Source organism: Mauremys mutica, chromosome 2, assembly GCF_020497125.1.
Source record: "Mauremys mutica isolate MM-2020 ecotype Southern chromosome 2, ASM2049712v1, whole genome shotgun sequence".
NCBI lineage: Eukaryota > Metazoa > Chordata > Testudines > Geoemydidae > Mauremys > Mauremys mutica.
Window position 1 is genome coordinate 44,227,067 of NC_059073.1, and position 16,311 is coordinate 44,243,377.

Consider the following 16,311-nt stretch of genomic DNA (forward strand, 5'->3'; position numbering starts at 1 on the left):
AAGGTAGATGAGGTCAGATGGAATAAGGTACAAATTTTTAACAGCAAAGGTAATTAACCATTGGAGCAACTTACCTAGGGATATGGTGGACTCTCTGTTACTTGAAGTTTTTAAATCAGAATTAGATGGCCTTGCATTTGGCTAAAAGATATATTCTAGCTTAGCCAGAAGTTATGGGCCTGATACAGGAATCACTGGGTGAAATTTTATTACCTGTGTATGCAGAGGTCAGATTAGATGATTGTAATGATCATTTCTGGCATTAAAATCTATGAAATCTTTCAAAATTAAATGTCTGTGCCATATATAGCTTCCCTCCTGCCTTTCACAATATTTCTGATCATTAGTCCTAGCTATAAATCATTTAGTCTGGTGTATTACATTCATAAACTTTGTTTTCATGTTTATGAGACCACAATGCTGTTGTATATGTGTTTGAACATTCAAGCTGTGTTCCCATACCACTTGCATTGTGGATCAGAAGAAGCAATGCTGTAGAAAGAGCTAGGATGACAGTCTCTGGTGACATCTATTTACAAGATCTTATCGTTTGGCCAAACAAATTCCTACATCATATATGCCAGGTGAGAGCTGCATTAGAAATGGAAGGAAGGCAAGAAGGAGCAGGTATATTGGATCTCAGTTTGACAATGTAGTTCTTTATTTATTTACTAGTGGTACATTTGGAAAACTGTTTTTGTTTACATTGTTGGCTCCTTACTGGGTACTGCCTTTCCCCCCAGTGCAACAGTTAGCCAGCCGACAGCTCTGCAATCTCTCCAGTGCAGGACAGGGAAGTACTGCCAAAAGTCAGAGAGCACCTGGCCTAGGAAAAAACGAGAGGCTGTGTGAGTGTGACACCAGACATCCAGGAATGGGTGCAACACAACACTCACTGAAACACAAACATTGATGCATGGGCATTTGATGGTTTATGGCCTGATTCTGAGCCAGTGATCTTGCTGGGAGTTTTACTACTGACTGCAGCAGGAGGAGGATTGAGCCCCAACTATGGTTAGTGTGTCTTACATAGAGGCAGGACTGGTCATTTTGTCCGTGACTTTCGTGAGGATGAGGATTGAGTTCGGCATAGGAAATATTTATTTTTCAGTGGTTTTGTATTGACTTTTAGTTTAACAACGACTACATAGGAAAGTAAATTAAGCAAACATTGTCTAGTAAGAAAAGAAAATGTTATAATAAATAAGTAGGTACAGGCAACCCAATGCAATGTATTCAAGTATGTGAGCAACCATACAGAGACTGGATATCTTTCAAAGTGTCAGTGTTTGTGATATAGCAAGTTTGCCTTTCTTTCAGTCTTTATACCCTGCTGTCTTGTAGAAATGTTTCTGTACCTTTGCCTGCTTCACTTGTATCTTCAAAATAAATATGTCCCAGCAGTGTCCTGTTGTCTCTTGGCATTTGAACTTGTAAAGAAATACTAGAAGTGCGCAACATAGTCTCTATGAAATGCAAAGTGAATCATATTTCTGTTTCTTGCACATTTCAGAAGAACTAAAAAATGGCCCCATTTTGTGGCAAATTTTGATGAGATCCATGGGTTTTTAGTTTAGTTTAGTTTAGTTTAGTTTTGAGTAAAACCAGATCAACTTTCCAGTGAAAATGGGCCAGTTTTCACAAGCAAAAGCATGTGAAATTTATGACTTTCATTTAGAAAACATCTGAAAATTGGCATTTTTGAAGTCTTTCAATGCAAAAGTAGTCCTTTTGTCAAAATGGAAATTAAAGCAAATCTCGGAGATGGGACATAATGAGAAACTGAAAATTTTCATGCAAAATTCTGTGAACCGAAAATTGTGAATTGTGACATTTTGTGCAGAGCTCTGCAAAAGACCCTATTGTAATGTGCCTACAAAAGAGCAAAAGAGTCTGATCCTCAACAGGTATAAATAATAAAAGCCAATTTATACCAGCTAAGAAGCTGGCCTGTAGATTGTGGGTAAAAGGAAAGTGGGCACCCATCAAAGGGAGCCTAGGATCAAGAGGGAGTGGAGTAAAAGGGAAGGGGACAGAAAGCAAGACAACCTTGTGGGCTCTGTTCTCAACCTTAATGTGCCATTGCTGTCATTTTTCAGGACTGAATAAATGCACATGTGCTGCTTAGCACCCCCTATAGGTGGATGACTATTTGTTAGGGAATAGTTTACAGTTCCCTTTATTATTTTTTTCTGACAACAGATCATTAGAATGGCCTTTTCCCCCCTAATTAAGTTATACACCTGGAAATAGTTTCAACTTAGGCTGCAGTGTTTTATCCAGCAATATTCAACTTCCCCCTTCTCTCTAAACAAATGGACTTGCATTTCCTGTGTCTCTGTCTCCCATAGAACTGTCTTGCATTAGTTTCTATGAGCTGTTGTTTCACATTATGAATAAATTGGTTTTCTTCACTTTAGTTATCCCCTAATCCCTTTTAGGCATCTGATAGTTTTGGAACTTTATACAGTGTCTCTGGTTAATGTACCTCTGAGAAGTTAGATAGGGCTGATCCTTATTTAGCCTGCATTCAGTAGAATTACATTGAGCTATTCTTGGCCATGTGCCCTTTTAATTTTCCAAGCTCTCAACTGGGGTCATTAAAATATAAAAATGTATGAACATCTTTCCTCTGAACTAAATGGTACTCTTTTTCTTGGCTAACTTTCCTTGGGGTGTAAAAGTCATACTCTGCTTCACCAGTTTGAGCAATCAGTAATGCAGCGCAGGTTGCCAAATGTAGAGATTAGATAAGTATTTGGATTTCCAGTAGTGTTTTCACGGAGTTATCTTTATACAGTTCATATTCTATTTTGAGAGCTCCAGCTGGCTCAACAGCAACACATCATAATTTGCCTCTCAAAGACAATGCTCCATTTACTAAAATGGCACTACCTGTCGTGTGCTCCCAAGTGTCCCTGGACAGCTCTGCCAGCTTGGGACAGGATGTGAAACTGTCCTCACGCTGCCCTTTGGGAAGATCTGCATACATGCAATGTTAGCCTCACACTGTGCCTGCACTCCAGAGACCCATGGTGGCTGGCCCCAACCAGGAGAACAGACATGAAGGAGGCACCATCTCACCCTGCTGGCACACCTGTACCAGGCCAGGTATAGTATGGTCCTAGGTATTCCCTCTTAGGCCTGGTCTGCACTAGAAAATTAGGTCAGTTTAACCACATTGTGCAGGCGTGTGAAAAATCCACATGCCTGAGCAGCACAGTTGAACTGACCTACGTCCCCCTGTAGACAGCACTAGATTGATGGAAGAAGCATTCTTTTGACCTAGCTACCATCTCCCGGGGAGGTGGATTATCTATGCCGATGGGAGATCCCCTCCCTCAGCGTAAGTAGTGTCTACACTGAAGTGCTACAGCGCTGCCACTGTAGCATTTTAAGTTAGACAAGCCCTCACTGTCCCACAGACTCTCCTCCTCAACATTAGTGAATAATTCAAAGTATCAAGAATAGAGATGGGCTCAAACTGGAATCCCATATTTGAACAGATCCTAATATTGGAGACGTTCAGATCTGGATGTGCCTGAGTAAGGCAGATCTATCTTCAATGAGGGTGAATAGTCACTATATGAAAGTGTTGTGTGCCTTTCTCTGTCTTTCCTCTTCTAAATCTCAGGGCTTGTCTCCACTTTCTGGGGGATCAACGCACAGCAATCAATCCCTAGGGGATTGATTTAGCAGGTCTAATGAAGATCCGCTAAATCGACTGCCCATTGCTCTCCCGTTGACTCCGATACTCCACCGGAATGAGGAGAGTGTCTCCCATCGACCCAGTGCCTCAGGACATCATTGTTTTGACATAAAGCTAATAACTTATGTATCTTTCCAGTATTTAGATAAGTGGAGAAGAGCCCATTTTCCTGATCCCATTGAAATCTACATTGTATTTTATGTATTTTATCATATGGAACTAATATCTTAGTACATTTTAAAAAGATTGCACTTAATGCACTCCAGCATTGTTGATTACACTGGCCAATTTTTACAGCATTATGAAACAATTAAGATGATACATACAATGTGAATGTGGCATAAGTAAAATACCAGCAGAACAGCATGGTGGCAAACAGACCTGTTTACTGGACACTCTTTGCTGGATGTTTGAATGAACACAGCGGGGCATTGAATAAAGGACCTAAGAAGGCACTTTTTAGTGGGGCTCTGGATGTGTGTGCACAAATAAAGTCCCATGAAGTCTTGAGGCCGATGTTGGTGCAGCATATTCAGTTGTCTGTATAAGATAAAAGCAGGATGAAAATGAGCCGATATTGCAAAAATGGCTATTCCAGCATGCACACAGAGCTCTCATCCTGCCATCACTGCTGCCTGGGCAGACCCCTGCACCTGTGCAGAACCCTACTGAAGTCAAAGGGACTCCCACATGGGTACATGGCTCTCCCCTCTCAATTCCAATTGCAGGACTGGGGCCAATACTAAAGTCAGAGATGTTGCTCTTGAAGTTCTGCAGATATACTGTGACACTGATTAAATTAGTAGTTTGCATGTGCTTCCTTTCAAGATAGTTAAGGACCAAAGTATCTGCCGGTGAATTGTCTGAGTAAAAACAAGAAGAGAAATATTAATGAGCAGATTTGTCTGTTGCCCTCATTGCACAGCACATTTTAGCATCTTGAGATCCAATTAGCTACATTGTCCAGACTATAGTACATGATGGAGAGTGATTACTGCTGAAATTTATAAGGCTCATCTACCCCAGTTCACTGCTCTAGATACAAACAATTGACCTAAGCACAGATTGCACCATTTATCTTTGCAACCATGTAGCATGTTCCCATGGAAAATCCTTCCTGTAGCATCCATACATGGCATTTCCTCCAACTGATATCGTACCAGTGGAAGTCCGGAAGCACTTATTTTGTGGCTTTCACCACAGCTCTCCTAAAACATGTTGGTTTTGGAAATTTTCAGGTTATTGTGGGAGATGAATGGTATTCTGGTAGCTTTGGTGAAATCCTCGGATATCTTAGGTTCAAATTGATAACCTTAATATAGTTAATATATTTGTCTATCAGTAAGCAGCTATCACATACTCTGAGTGTGTTTAGTTGTTTTTAAAAACAGATAGTATCATTTCTCTGAAGTATTATCAGGTTCGGTATTGTCTGGTCTTGCAGCTGTGACAAGTTGTAAAATTGCATGATTCTACTGGTGATCCCATAAAACATGTGGTCTTTGGAAACATAGTCATTTACCTTTTTGTACTTTTCATTGGCTGGTTCTTTATGAAAATAAAGAAAAAATTAATCACACACACACACACACACACACACACACACACACACACACACACATTCCATATACAGCACAAGCCCAATGATAAAGCCTCTTAATAGTTTCTATATCCCTTCACCCACTTCTTCCCTAAAGGAAAAAATAATGGGCTTCAGAATGTATCTGGAAGGTTAACAAATTCACACTTTATTTTCATATCTATTTCTCAGTTTATGCCTGCGGAGAGGCTCACTACGTATATGTTCTGAACGTTCAGAATGCTCATCTGCCCCATATATAAAATGGTACCAAAATCCTCTGGGGCTGTGCTGAATCAGTGTAAATTTCTTGAGTGCTTAACGCTGCATTGGGACCTTTTCATTAGTAAATTTGTGTGTAAAATCAAAGCAGACGGTTACACGTCCGAGAGGACTGTAGAGAACAAATTATTCTGCCTCACGTTAAGATTAACATATGCTTCTGAACTCCAAGCCACACTCCGGGACTCCTATCGCTTCCCGCAGCTCCCATTGGCCGGGAACGGCGAACCACGGCCACTGGGAGCTGCGGGTGGCTGTGCCTGTGGATGGTCAATGTAAACAAACTGTCTCACAGCCGGCCAGCGGATTACCCTGATGGGCTGCGTGCAGCCGGGGGCCGCAGGTTGCCCACCACTGGTGTAAAGCCTACATCATCATGCAAATCAGTCTAGTCCCACTGACTTCAAATGGGCTACACCCATTTACAGCAGCTGAGGATCTGGCCCATAAAGAGCTTGCATCTGTCCTGCATTGCGAGTTGTGCAAGCTTTTGCAACTGTGGAAAGGGAATGTCAAACCTACCATTCTGAATTTGTTCTACTCTGCACTCACTTTCCACAGATGCAAATGACTATACAAAATGCACAACAGTGGAGAGTCAGGCTGTGTGTATGTGTGCATAAGCTGCACATAAAAGACAAAGGGAAAGAGTTTTTCCAAACTGAAAACTGGGTGTTCCAGTTTGCTTATATATATGTGCTAATCTCAAATGGATTTGAAAATAGCAGACAATGACTTCAAATATTGGCTAATGTCCACATGTTAGGAACATGCTAAAGATATTAACAGGTTTCAGAGTAGCATCCGATGAAGTGGGCTGTAGCCCACGAAAGCTTATGCTCAAATAAATCTGTTAGTCTCTGAGGCACCACAAGTACTCCTGTTCTTTTTAAAAAGATATTAAGCAACCCTTAGAAAATCATGGGACAAAAAAAAGAGAAAGAGCAGTACATATTAAAATATGTGTAACTAATATAATAGCAATTCATTTGAGACTGTCCAAATGCAGGAAGGATAGCTGCTAGGTGAGAGTGACATGCTTGAAAAGATTTTACTCTCCAAATCCTCTTGAAGTGTGTGCTTGATTAGACAGAACTGTTATTATAAATTAAAACCACTTCACGTAAATCTTGTGCAAAGAGTCACCAGTTGTGCATACAAGTGTGCATGCTAAAATTATTTTTTTTAAAACCCTATTAAATATTCATATATAATACAGTACGTTAAGTGTGCGCATACTTTATACCATATAGGACTACCCAGATCCTCTCTCCACTTTAATTAAAAGTTTGAAAATGCCCCAAAACAAATAGTTATAATGAGCTAAGCAACGAAATAAACATTACTCAAAATACTCCCTGAACACTAATAATCAGACTATGTGTCTCTGGACAGTTGAAGAAAGAAGGGTTTTGTATTTCCCTGTGCAAATTAAAATATCAAGTCCTGAGCTGTGCGCTTGTGGGCTAATAAAATATTTACTTAGGACACTATAAAAATGGAAATAATAAACGTAAGTAATTTCTGAAACATTTGAGTCTACACATTTCTAACTATGCTGTCACTAGTGCTTTATTTGAAAAGAAATCTTGTAATGAATGTTAGAGTTCAGACAGTCTATATCTTCAAACCCTCTTAGGGTAAAAGTACATTGGTTAAAATGAGGTCAAGGTGGAAGATAGTGATTTTTTTCTTGTGCGAGTCTGATCATCTGTTAAGTGTACCGGTATATATTATGCATGTATTAACTTTATGAATCCACCTTTGAGAACAAGCCCATTAAAGCTGTAAGACAGTTTCATTGTTTAGGATAAGTTAATCCACAGCCACAGGGTCAGTTCCAGTTCACTGATGAAAAAACCCTCTTAACCAAGCCATTGTTAGCTACATAAAATGGGCTACAGTCTCCATTGCATCCAAGCTCTGGTGGTGGAGGAAGGTGGTGGAGGGGCATCAAGAAGCTGATTACAGCTCCCTGAATCCATGCTGCTCAGCCTCAGCATTAGTTAGAGCGGCTCAGGCGCTGCCCTATGCTGCTGGTGACAACACAATGTCAATGAAGAATAGAGGTGGTGGGACTGTGCTCTGCCACAATCCTGGCCCACCCTACTACACTTCTTCCTCTGATGGTGGTCTAAGGGGACAGCTGGTGCAGGAGCCAGAACCTCTGTCTTAGTTAGCTTTATCAGCGCATGCTATTCTCCTCCACAAGAGGAATTCTCTGCTGGTTGTTTGCAGACAGAGTTGGCCATGTTGCATTGCCTGAATGGAACAAAGTGAACAGATCTTACTGCAGAATCTGGACCTTTATTTTTCCATATTAGGAACATCAGAACTATCATAGTGGCTTAGACCATTAAGATTCATCTACTGTATTCCAGCGAACGTCACCAGCAATGGTCAAGACATGATGAGTTAGTGGAAAACAAAACACCCTCCACCATAATGCACCTAGCCACTGTGCAATGGTATAAAAACAAGGGGAAAAAGACGTCCTTACTGATCCCTGCATTTGAGCAGCATTCCTCCTGAAGCACATTTGACCACCAGTATCAATGCACTAACTTGCATAATTTATAAACATTCACAGAGAAATCATTAATTTAACATTTATATTGTGGTAGCACCCAGAGGCCTCAGTTGGTCAGGGCCCCATTGTGCTAGGGGCCATACAAACAAGCTCCACCCCAATGCACTTACAATCAGAAAGAATTTAAAATCTAAAAGACAGGCACCTCTGTCCTGGTAGGAGATTATTTATACCTATTCTCTAGCTACACAGATTTGGCTACTGTGAAGATAATGAACACCAACTTTCATTGGTAGACTCCCTTTATGAACAATATACTGTGAAAATAATGTATCTTATGACAATGAAACTAAATCTATAGACCCCTCCACGTTAAATATATCACCTCCATTTTTCATGAGAATTTTCACCTTATGATCTTTTCTGAAATGCAATGTAGCGAATAACTCTACCTCATTTATCTCAGGCACTGGTTATGTCTGCTGTAGTTTAGATTACAAAACAATTTACTTGTAAGCCCCTATTTTTAAACACTCATAACTTACCAAAATATTTATGTTTTAGACTGAGAATTCCCATGCTTTATCTCTACCTAAAGGTTTGGAAGTTTTTTTGTTTCATCAAATCCATGTTTTTGATTTATGGAAGAAAAAAACCCTCACTTTTCCCATTGCAAAATATTCTAACCACTCTTTTTGAATACAGCTGGCACAAAAATGGCCAATGTTTAAAATCTGAAACTCTGCCTGTAAATAGCCCATAGTGAGAAATGTCTGTATGGTTTAGGGTGGAAAAATTAGGTAACATGAAAGTTACAAGTTATGAAAATTACTTCTGAGCATGCTCACTAGGCAAATGCTAAGGTTTTTACAGATCTTAAGCCCTGCTAGATTCAAACCCAGCTGAAATCACCGAGAGTCTTCCCACTGATTTCAATGTGCTCTGGATCAGCCCCGGTATGACATCACTTCATTTTTTCTGCACCACCTGACAGACTCACATTCTGTTGCTGGGACAATTTACATGAGGGAGACTTGTGGGCCATATGATGCCATCCACCCATTTTAAGTAGAATTCTCAAATGTAATCAGTAGGGAGTTCCACTAAAAAAATGGATGGCAAAACAACTTTCTGTCCTGCTACAAGGAAGGCACCCATTAGACACTGGAGAATGTGGCTCATCACCTTGCATAGTCAGGCGAGTATAAGATGTTACCATTCTGCTTTGGCAGAGTTTTACACTTATTTTGTATTCACTTGCTGCAGGGCTGTGGATAATCTGGCCTATCAACCTTAGCCTGTGTCAGGAATGAGTAAGGATCCCAAGGGATCTGGCCCTTAGAAAAAACACACAAGGACCATTTTGTGGGGAAATGCCTAATCCATGATCCTGTTCAAACTTTCCAGGGCAAATCTCAGATTTGCACGTGCTTATTACACTGCCCTTGAAAGTTTCAGTTTCTAAGTCATTGTAAATTGTTTCCTCAATGATCCTCCAACCAGGACACAAGCCTCTTTCATTCATTTGTATGCTGTTGGCTTTGTAAAAACACTGCCGGCTTTGCGGTTATGTGAAATGGACTCATTCATCACTGAATGTGGTGATGGTGATACCGGCACTCTTTACTTATGTAGGATGCCTTGCAGCTGTCTGATGAGACAGATTTTTAATTTCTCTGGCAAGTCTTCATTGGAAGCACAATGCTAAAGATGAAAGGTCAGTTTTATTTAATGGATGAAAAACAACGAGTAGCAGATTAAACTAGCTTTCTGGTATATGGAGCCATTACTTTCCAGTAAATAGTGTCATGAATTACTTGATGAATAACATAAGTTGTAAGATAAAGAAGATACTCATTAAGTGATGGAAAATTAGGTATCTCTGTAAACTCAAATATGTCCTTAGTTTTCCTTTCCCTATGATCTAGTCCTTGAAACATTTACCAGCAGGTCATTTTAGCTAGGCTAACTAATGGAAACAACAGACAATTTTCAGCTATAAAGCATGTCCGTAGAAATAGTACGGTTTAAGCAGTCTCCTTTTTCAAACTTCTTTTTAGGCATTTGTAGTGATGCAAGTAGCCCTGTGAAATCAATGGGGCTACTCGCATGATTAAGGGCTACAGAATCAGGTCAAAAAATAATAAAATATGTGTCTGGTCAGTAACTTTCAAATAAATTCAAATTAGAGAAGGGCAAATACTGGAAAACATTCCTGAGCAGTTGTTGAAACTCTGGAAAGCTGTTTGGTTCAGCCATGTTTGTGGTCCTTTTTCTTCACTTTTCCACAAACATTTGTGCACATGGGTTTCTGCTTGCCGAAACAGCTGGGCAATCAATAGTTGTTCTCTGTGTGAATACCTGTATTCATATGCAAACAATATTATTTGCACAGATGCTTATTTTCAATTTGAGCCAGATGTACTCACCCACTCAATTGTCCAGTCAGGGAGTAGAAACAAGACATGCCATGTGACTTAGGAGGCCATTCACACACCAGGGATGTAGCAAATAGTCAAAGATGTAGTTGAAGAGTTCACAAATAAATGGTAAGCCAAAATATTGTTGCCTTTTGGCCGATTTTGAGGCCTCGTGTTAGGTCAGTTTCTATTGTTGCAGAAGTCAGTGACATCAAGAGAGGCCCAGTGCATTTTATTTACATTAAGGACATATACTATTTAGACTATGTACATAAGCACTGTTGATTTTAAACAAAGGTGGTTGCAATTGGACATATGCTACTCCAGAAACCTCAGTTCAGTCACCACTGCCCCGCCACTAAGAACAGCTGTTTCCCACTTGGGTCTACAAGTGCTTTAGAAAGTTCTGTTCCATTTTGAACACTAGAGCAGTGGCTCTCCAACTTTTGTACTGGTGACGCCTTTCACATAGCAAGCCTCTGAGTGCGACCCTCCTTATAAATTAAAAACATTTTAAATATATTTAACACCATTATAAATGTTGGAAGCAAAGCGGGGTTTGGGGTGGAGGCTGACAGCTCATGACCCCCCATGTAATAACCTCACAACCCCCTGATGGGTCCCAACCCCCAGTTTGAGAATCCCTGCACTAGATGCTTCGGAACACTCTGTTCTGTCCTTTGTCCTAGCTCCTGGGCTGTCTACCTGGGAGACCCCAGTCCAAAACCATAACATCTTCACTGCCATAATAATATGTTTGTATAGTGTGATTGAGGAACAGTTCTGAACAAATGCATCATAACAATCAAATTATTTTCATGAATAATTCACAAACTGATGAAAGGGATACTTTCACTGGGTAAATTGTTCATGACAAATAATTTTCTAGGTTCCACTATATCTTATTTGGAGGATCAGTAGAACTGAATATCAGAAAATACTGCAAATCAGATGTGAGGAATGCAGACCCAACAAACAGATATTTATTCATCATTTAAGGTTTCAGCCCAAAGAGAATGTGGAAAAAACAACCCAGCAATTCCTTATAAACATCACTTGACCATGTTCTCATCTAGAATGTGGTACGAATTCATTTTACTAAATTATTTTCTAGGAAGGAGGGGAATGAGCCTCAAAAATACATATTATGTTATTATAATTCATCTGGAGTTTAGCTGCATAAAGCAGATTTACAAATACATTTTCCTCCAAACTGGCCTCTTGTAATAGCCCCATCTTGTCTAAGTAACGACACACAGATCACAGGAAAAGGGGGTCTACTATTATTAATTTCCTCTCTCTGGTTGCAATAAAGATCTTCTGTTTATTGTTTGTTTTGGATAATGTGATTATGTTTTTCCTACAACGCTGTTGTTGGCTTCTGCGTCACCAGGACATATTGCCCTCAGTCAATGTACAATGCATTTGACTCAGCATCCAAAGTGAGCTCTCTCTGAATCATCTCAAAATCTAACTCAAGCTTGAGGATCTAAAAATTATAGAAGGCCCTCCTTATTATTTTTTTTAACTGGCACCCGCAATATGCAGAGATTCCCACATGACTGGTTCAGCTGATAGTCAGTTAGTCTGCCATTCAAATACCACACAATTCTTTAGAAACAACTTGGAAAGCTTTCTCAACTCCTCAGCAGTGCCCATGCATTGCCGACCTGGGTTCTGCAGATGCCATTTGACTTTCCATCCCTTCCATCCACATTATTTATTTTGGTTAAATAGTTTTAGCCTCACTGTCGCATTCAAAAGGCAGCCTGTGTATTTTAGCATCCCATTGTTCCATTATTATCTGTATTACAGTGGGACCTGGAGGCCCCAGTTGAGATTGTCCAGTGCCTAGCCCACCGGCTTAACAGATAGTGAGACACGGTGAAGAGTTTACAATCTAGAGAGGAGAAAATAAGTATTCTAATCCCAAGTTTACACATAGGAATCTGAGGGGCAGAAAGAATAGGGGCCACAATATAGCAAAGCACTTAACAGGTGCTTAACTTTAAGCATGTGCTTACATCTCATTGATCTCAAATTTAAAGTTAAGCAGGTGCTTAAGTGCTGCCCTCAGTCAGGACCTAAGTGACTTGTCTAAGGTCATACAGGAAGTCTATGACAGAGCTGGGAACTGAAGCCAGATGTTCTGAGTCCCTGTCAGCATCTTAACCATAAGACCAGCCTATCCCGACTCATGACTCAATCCACAAAAGGATCCATCCTCTTCATCCCCTGGAGAAACAGGTGCTGGGTACATTAATCCTATGTAAAGCTGTAAATGTGACATGGTTTGTGGAGCTTGCATAATTAGGCTTTTTAAAATAAGTCTGACTTTTGTTATTTGTTTGTTTGGGGCATATTTAAAAATATTAAACAATTCTCAAGTACATATCTTCTCTCAATAGCCCTAAATCACAACAGAAAAGTCTCTGATACATTGGAAACAAGAAATCTTGACACTGGACCTCTAATACCCTCCAAATTAGTGTTTAATTTAAGTTATGGATACTAGAAGCAGAACCACAGTTGCTACAGCTGTTTTCAGATTTGATTGTCAAACATAGTTCTACCATACTGCAATGTGTCTGCAGCTACCACAGTTTTACAAGTTTTTGTATCCAGTCTAGAGGGAGGATTTTTTTTAAATCACCGTGCTAACAGAAGTCATGCTATCAACCAACCCTGATGGCATGGTTTTAAATGTTGTTGTAACATGGTCTGTAACCACGTTTCACGTGGAAACAAACTAAGGTCCTGTCTCCCCAACAAACGGAAACATGCTTAGGATAATGATGTTCTGATTTGGAGCTTGGTTTGGTTTCTATGCAAACTGCTGGCACAGCCGTGTTAAACACCTGATATGTTCTCTATTAAAAATCTATGGGTCAGATGTAAACCTGGAGTTATTTCACTGTCTTCACCACAATTAGTTGTGCCCACTAATACCAGGACTGAATTGGATCCAATATGTTTGCAGGGACAATTTAATGAGAAAACAGATCTCTTATTGTTATGACTTACTAATAAAAAACAAAAACAACCCCCCCCTCTGCCACATGTCACAATGCCAAGGCTCAAGTCCTGCTCCCACTGAAGTCTGTGGCAAAACTGTCATGATAAGGGTGAAGACTGATGCATTCCTACCATATAACTTTTGCAGAGAACCACATAGGTTTGTTGAAAAACCTCAAAGAATGTCACTGGTTCTTCCAAAGTCTATATGCATATTTATTCCTTCATTCCCTTGGTCTCACTTAAAAACAGAGGGGCTCTGGAAGGAACTCAGAGTTTCCTATTCATTTTGAATGGAACACTAGAAATTTCACCCAAAATCCTACCAAACATTCCACTGTTGTTGGGTGAACAGCACCATGGCACACTGTAATTCCATCAGTTTAAGAATTTAGCTAATAACCCTATTTGTTACCATGTGTTTCTTTGCTTCTGCTTAGTATATTATTACAATACCTATAGCTGTACAAAATAAATTATTGCAATTCAATATATTTGAAAGTAGATCAAGTTTGTACATATACCATTCAAAGCAAATTTCAATAGAAAATATTAAAATATATAGATATTAACTATTTCAGTCTTCTTAAACAATTTTAAAATAAACTTTTATCTATGATTAATTTTATCATATTTCTATGGCTGGTTCAGGGCTGCTTTTCATTTAGGAGCACTAAAAAAAATGAAGGAAAAAAGAACTCTTTAACACATGTCATTCCTTAGCAACCTTCTCTCCTCCTTTTAAATTCTCCGTTTTAGATAGATACGACTCCTTTCCAATTCCATGGCACCTCACTCCAATGTCCTATTTAGTTTCTAAAATGAGAAAACAGTTTCTTCTTGTAATCCTTTGTGGAGATGCCTGGTCTGGATCAAAATAATGTATTTCCAGCTCCAAATGACCGAGTCACAAATCAGTATCCCATTCAGTATATGGTTGTTGTGAACATTGGCAGACCGGGTCATGTCAGAGTATATTCCGGTCAATTCACTTTTGTGTTAGTATAGATCAAAGCAATTAGTGTTTTAGGTGTTTAAACTTCATGAAACTAATGGGATGTTACATGCATTGTTTTAACTAATCTGTTCCTGTTATAATGTAATAGCAAACATTTATATTGCAAATACCCCTGTAACTAAATAACTCATCAGACATGAAAGATACCTTGGGGAATGCTAATGAATGACTTAATCAGAAAAGTTTCAGAGTAGCAGCCGTGTTAGTCTGTATCCGCAAAAAAAACAGGAGTACTTGTGGCACCTTAAAGACTAACAAATTTATTTAAGCATGAGCTTTCGTGAGCTACAACTCACTTCTTCGGATGCTGTAGCTCACGAAAGCTCATGCTTAAATAAATTTGTTAGTCTTTAAGGTGCCACAAGTACTCCTGTTTTTTTTTAATCAGAAAAGGTGCTAATTCCAAAACAAATGACAGGAGATCAGAGGTTCAAAGTACATTCCTCACCCATTGTCATCAAAGGAAAAGCCCAGATGGGTAGAGACACCGTCAGAAGTTATAAATACGGATTCAAGAAAGATCCTTCATCTCTGGACTATTTGGATTCTAAGAGAGCAGGAAAATGGAACGAGATGTTGGAGATCTCCAGAGTTATTTCGGGTAGCCCCGAAAGACTTTTGGGAAACTGCAGTTTTTTACATCAGTGCCACCATTGGAGTTACAAACTGTGGGCTTGGCTACACTTGCGAGTTAGAGCACATTAAAGCAGCCCTGGGCACCCTAGCTCACTCCCCATCCATACTGGCAAGGCACATAGAGCGCTCTGACTCCAGGGCTAGAGCACTCCTGGTACTCCACCTCGGTGAGAAGATTAACGCTTGGTGCACATTGGCTGAAACACCTGGGCATCAGTGTGAACAAAGTGTTGCATTACTGCGCTCTGATCAGCCACCAGAAACATCCCATAATCCCCTTAAGTCAAGTGGCCACTCTTGTCATTGTTCTGTAATCGCTGCAGGAATGTGGATATGCCCTTTGAAAGTGCCGTTTCTGACAGCCGGCATGCTTATCTGTTCTGAGACAAAGCAACCATTACTGAGGAATGCTGTGAGAGAGAGAGAGAGCCAGGGGGGAGAGGGGATCTGCTGCTGTCTGAACTTACAAGACAGCATGCTGACATGCTCTCACCCCCCACAAAACCCACTCTTTCCCCCCACATACACACAACACACTCCCTGTTACACTCCACCCCACCCTACCCATTTGAAAAGCACATTGCAGCCACTTGCATGCTGGGATAGCTACCACAATGCACTGCTCTCTGTGGCCATAACAAGAGCTGCTAATGTGGCCATGCCAGTGTGCTTGCAGCTGTCAGTGTGGACAGACTGCAGCGCTTTCCCTACTGTGCTCTACGAAGGCGGGTTTAACTCAAATGCTCTACATCTGCAAGTGTAGCCATGCCCTGTTATTCATCCGTACATACATTTTACCTGCTTTCACCTCTCAGTAATTCTCTTTTCCTTTTCTTAGCTAATAAACCTATGGTTAGTTTACTATAGAATTGGCTGCCAGCTTTGTCTTTGGTGTAAGATCCAGAGAACCAATTGATCCGAGGTAAGTGACTGATCTCTTGGGACAGGGAGCAACTTGATGTGGTGTGATTTTTTGTTTAAGTGACCATCATCACAAGGTTCAGTTTGCCTGGGTGGCAAGCTAGACTGGAGAGTCTAAGGGGACTATCAGTGACTCCTTGGTAAGACTGGTATAATGATCCAGGAGGTCGCATTTGTTACTGGCTTGGTGAAATCTAATTA

At 40.2% G+C, this 16,311-nt stretch overlaps 1 long non-coding RNA gene across 1 annotated transcript in view; it reads right to left on the reverse strand.

The window, feature by feature from the left end:
* Positions 1-683: 683 nt before the first annotated feature.
* The window catches only part of LOC123362917, a 90,487-nt gene continuing 74,859 nt past the window's right edge, over positions 684-16,311 (reverse strand). The window contains exons 3-4 of the long non-coding RNA XR_006576641.1: positions 4,091-4,249; positions 684-826 (exon numbers count right to left, since the gene is read on the reverse strand). This is a non-coding gene — a long non-coding RNA (uncharacterized LOC123362917). The remainder of the gene's footprint in view (positions 827-4,090; positions 4,250-16,311) is intronic.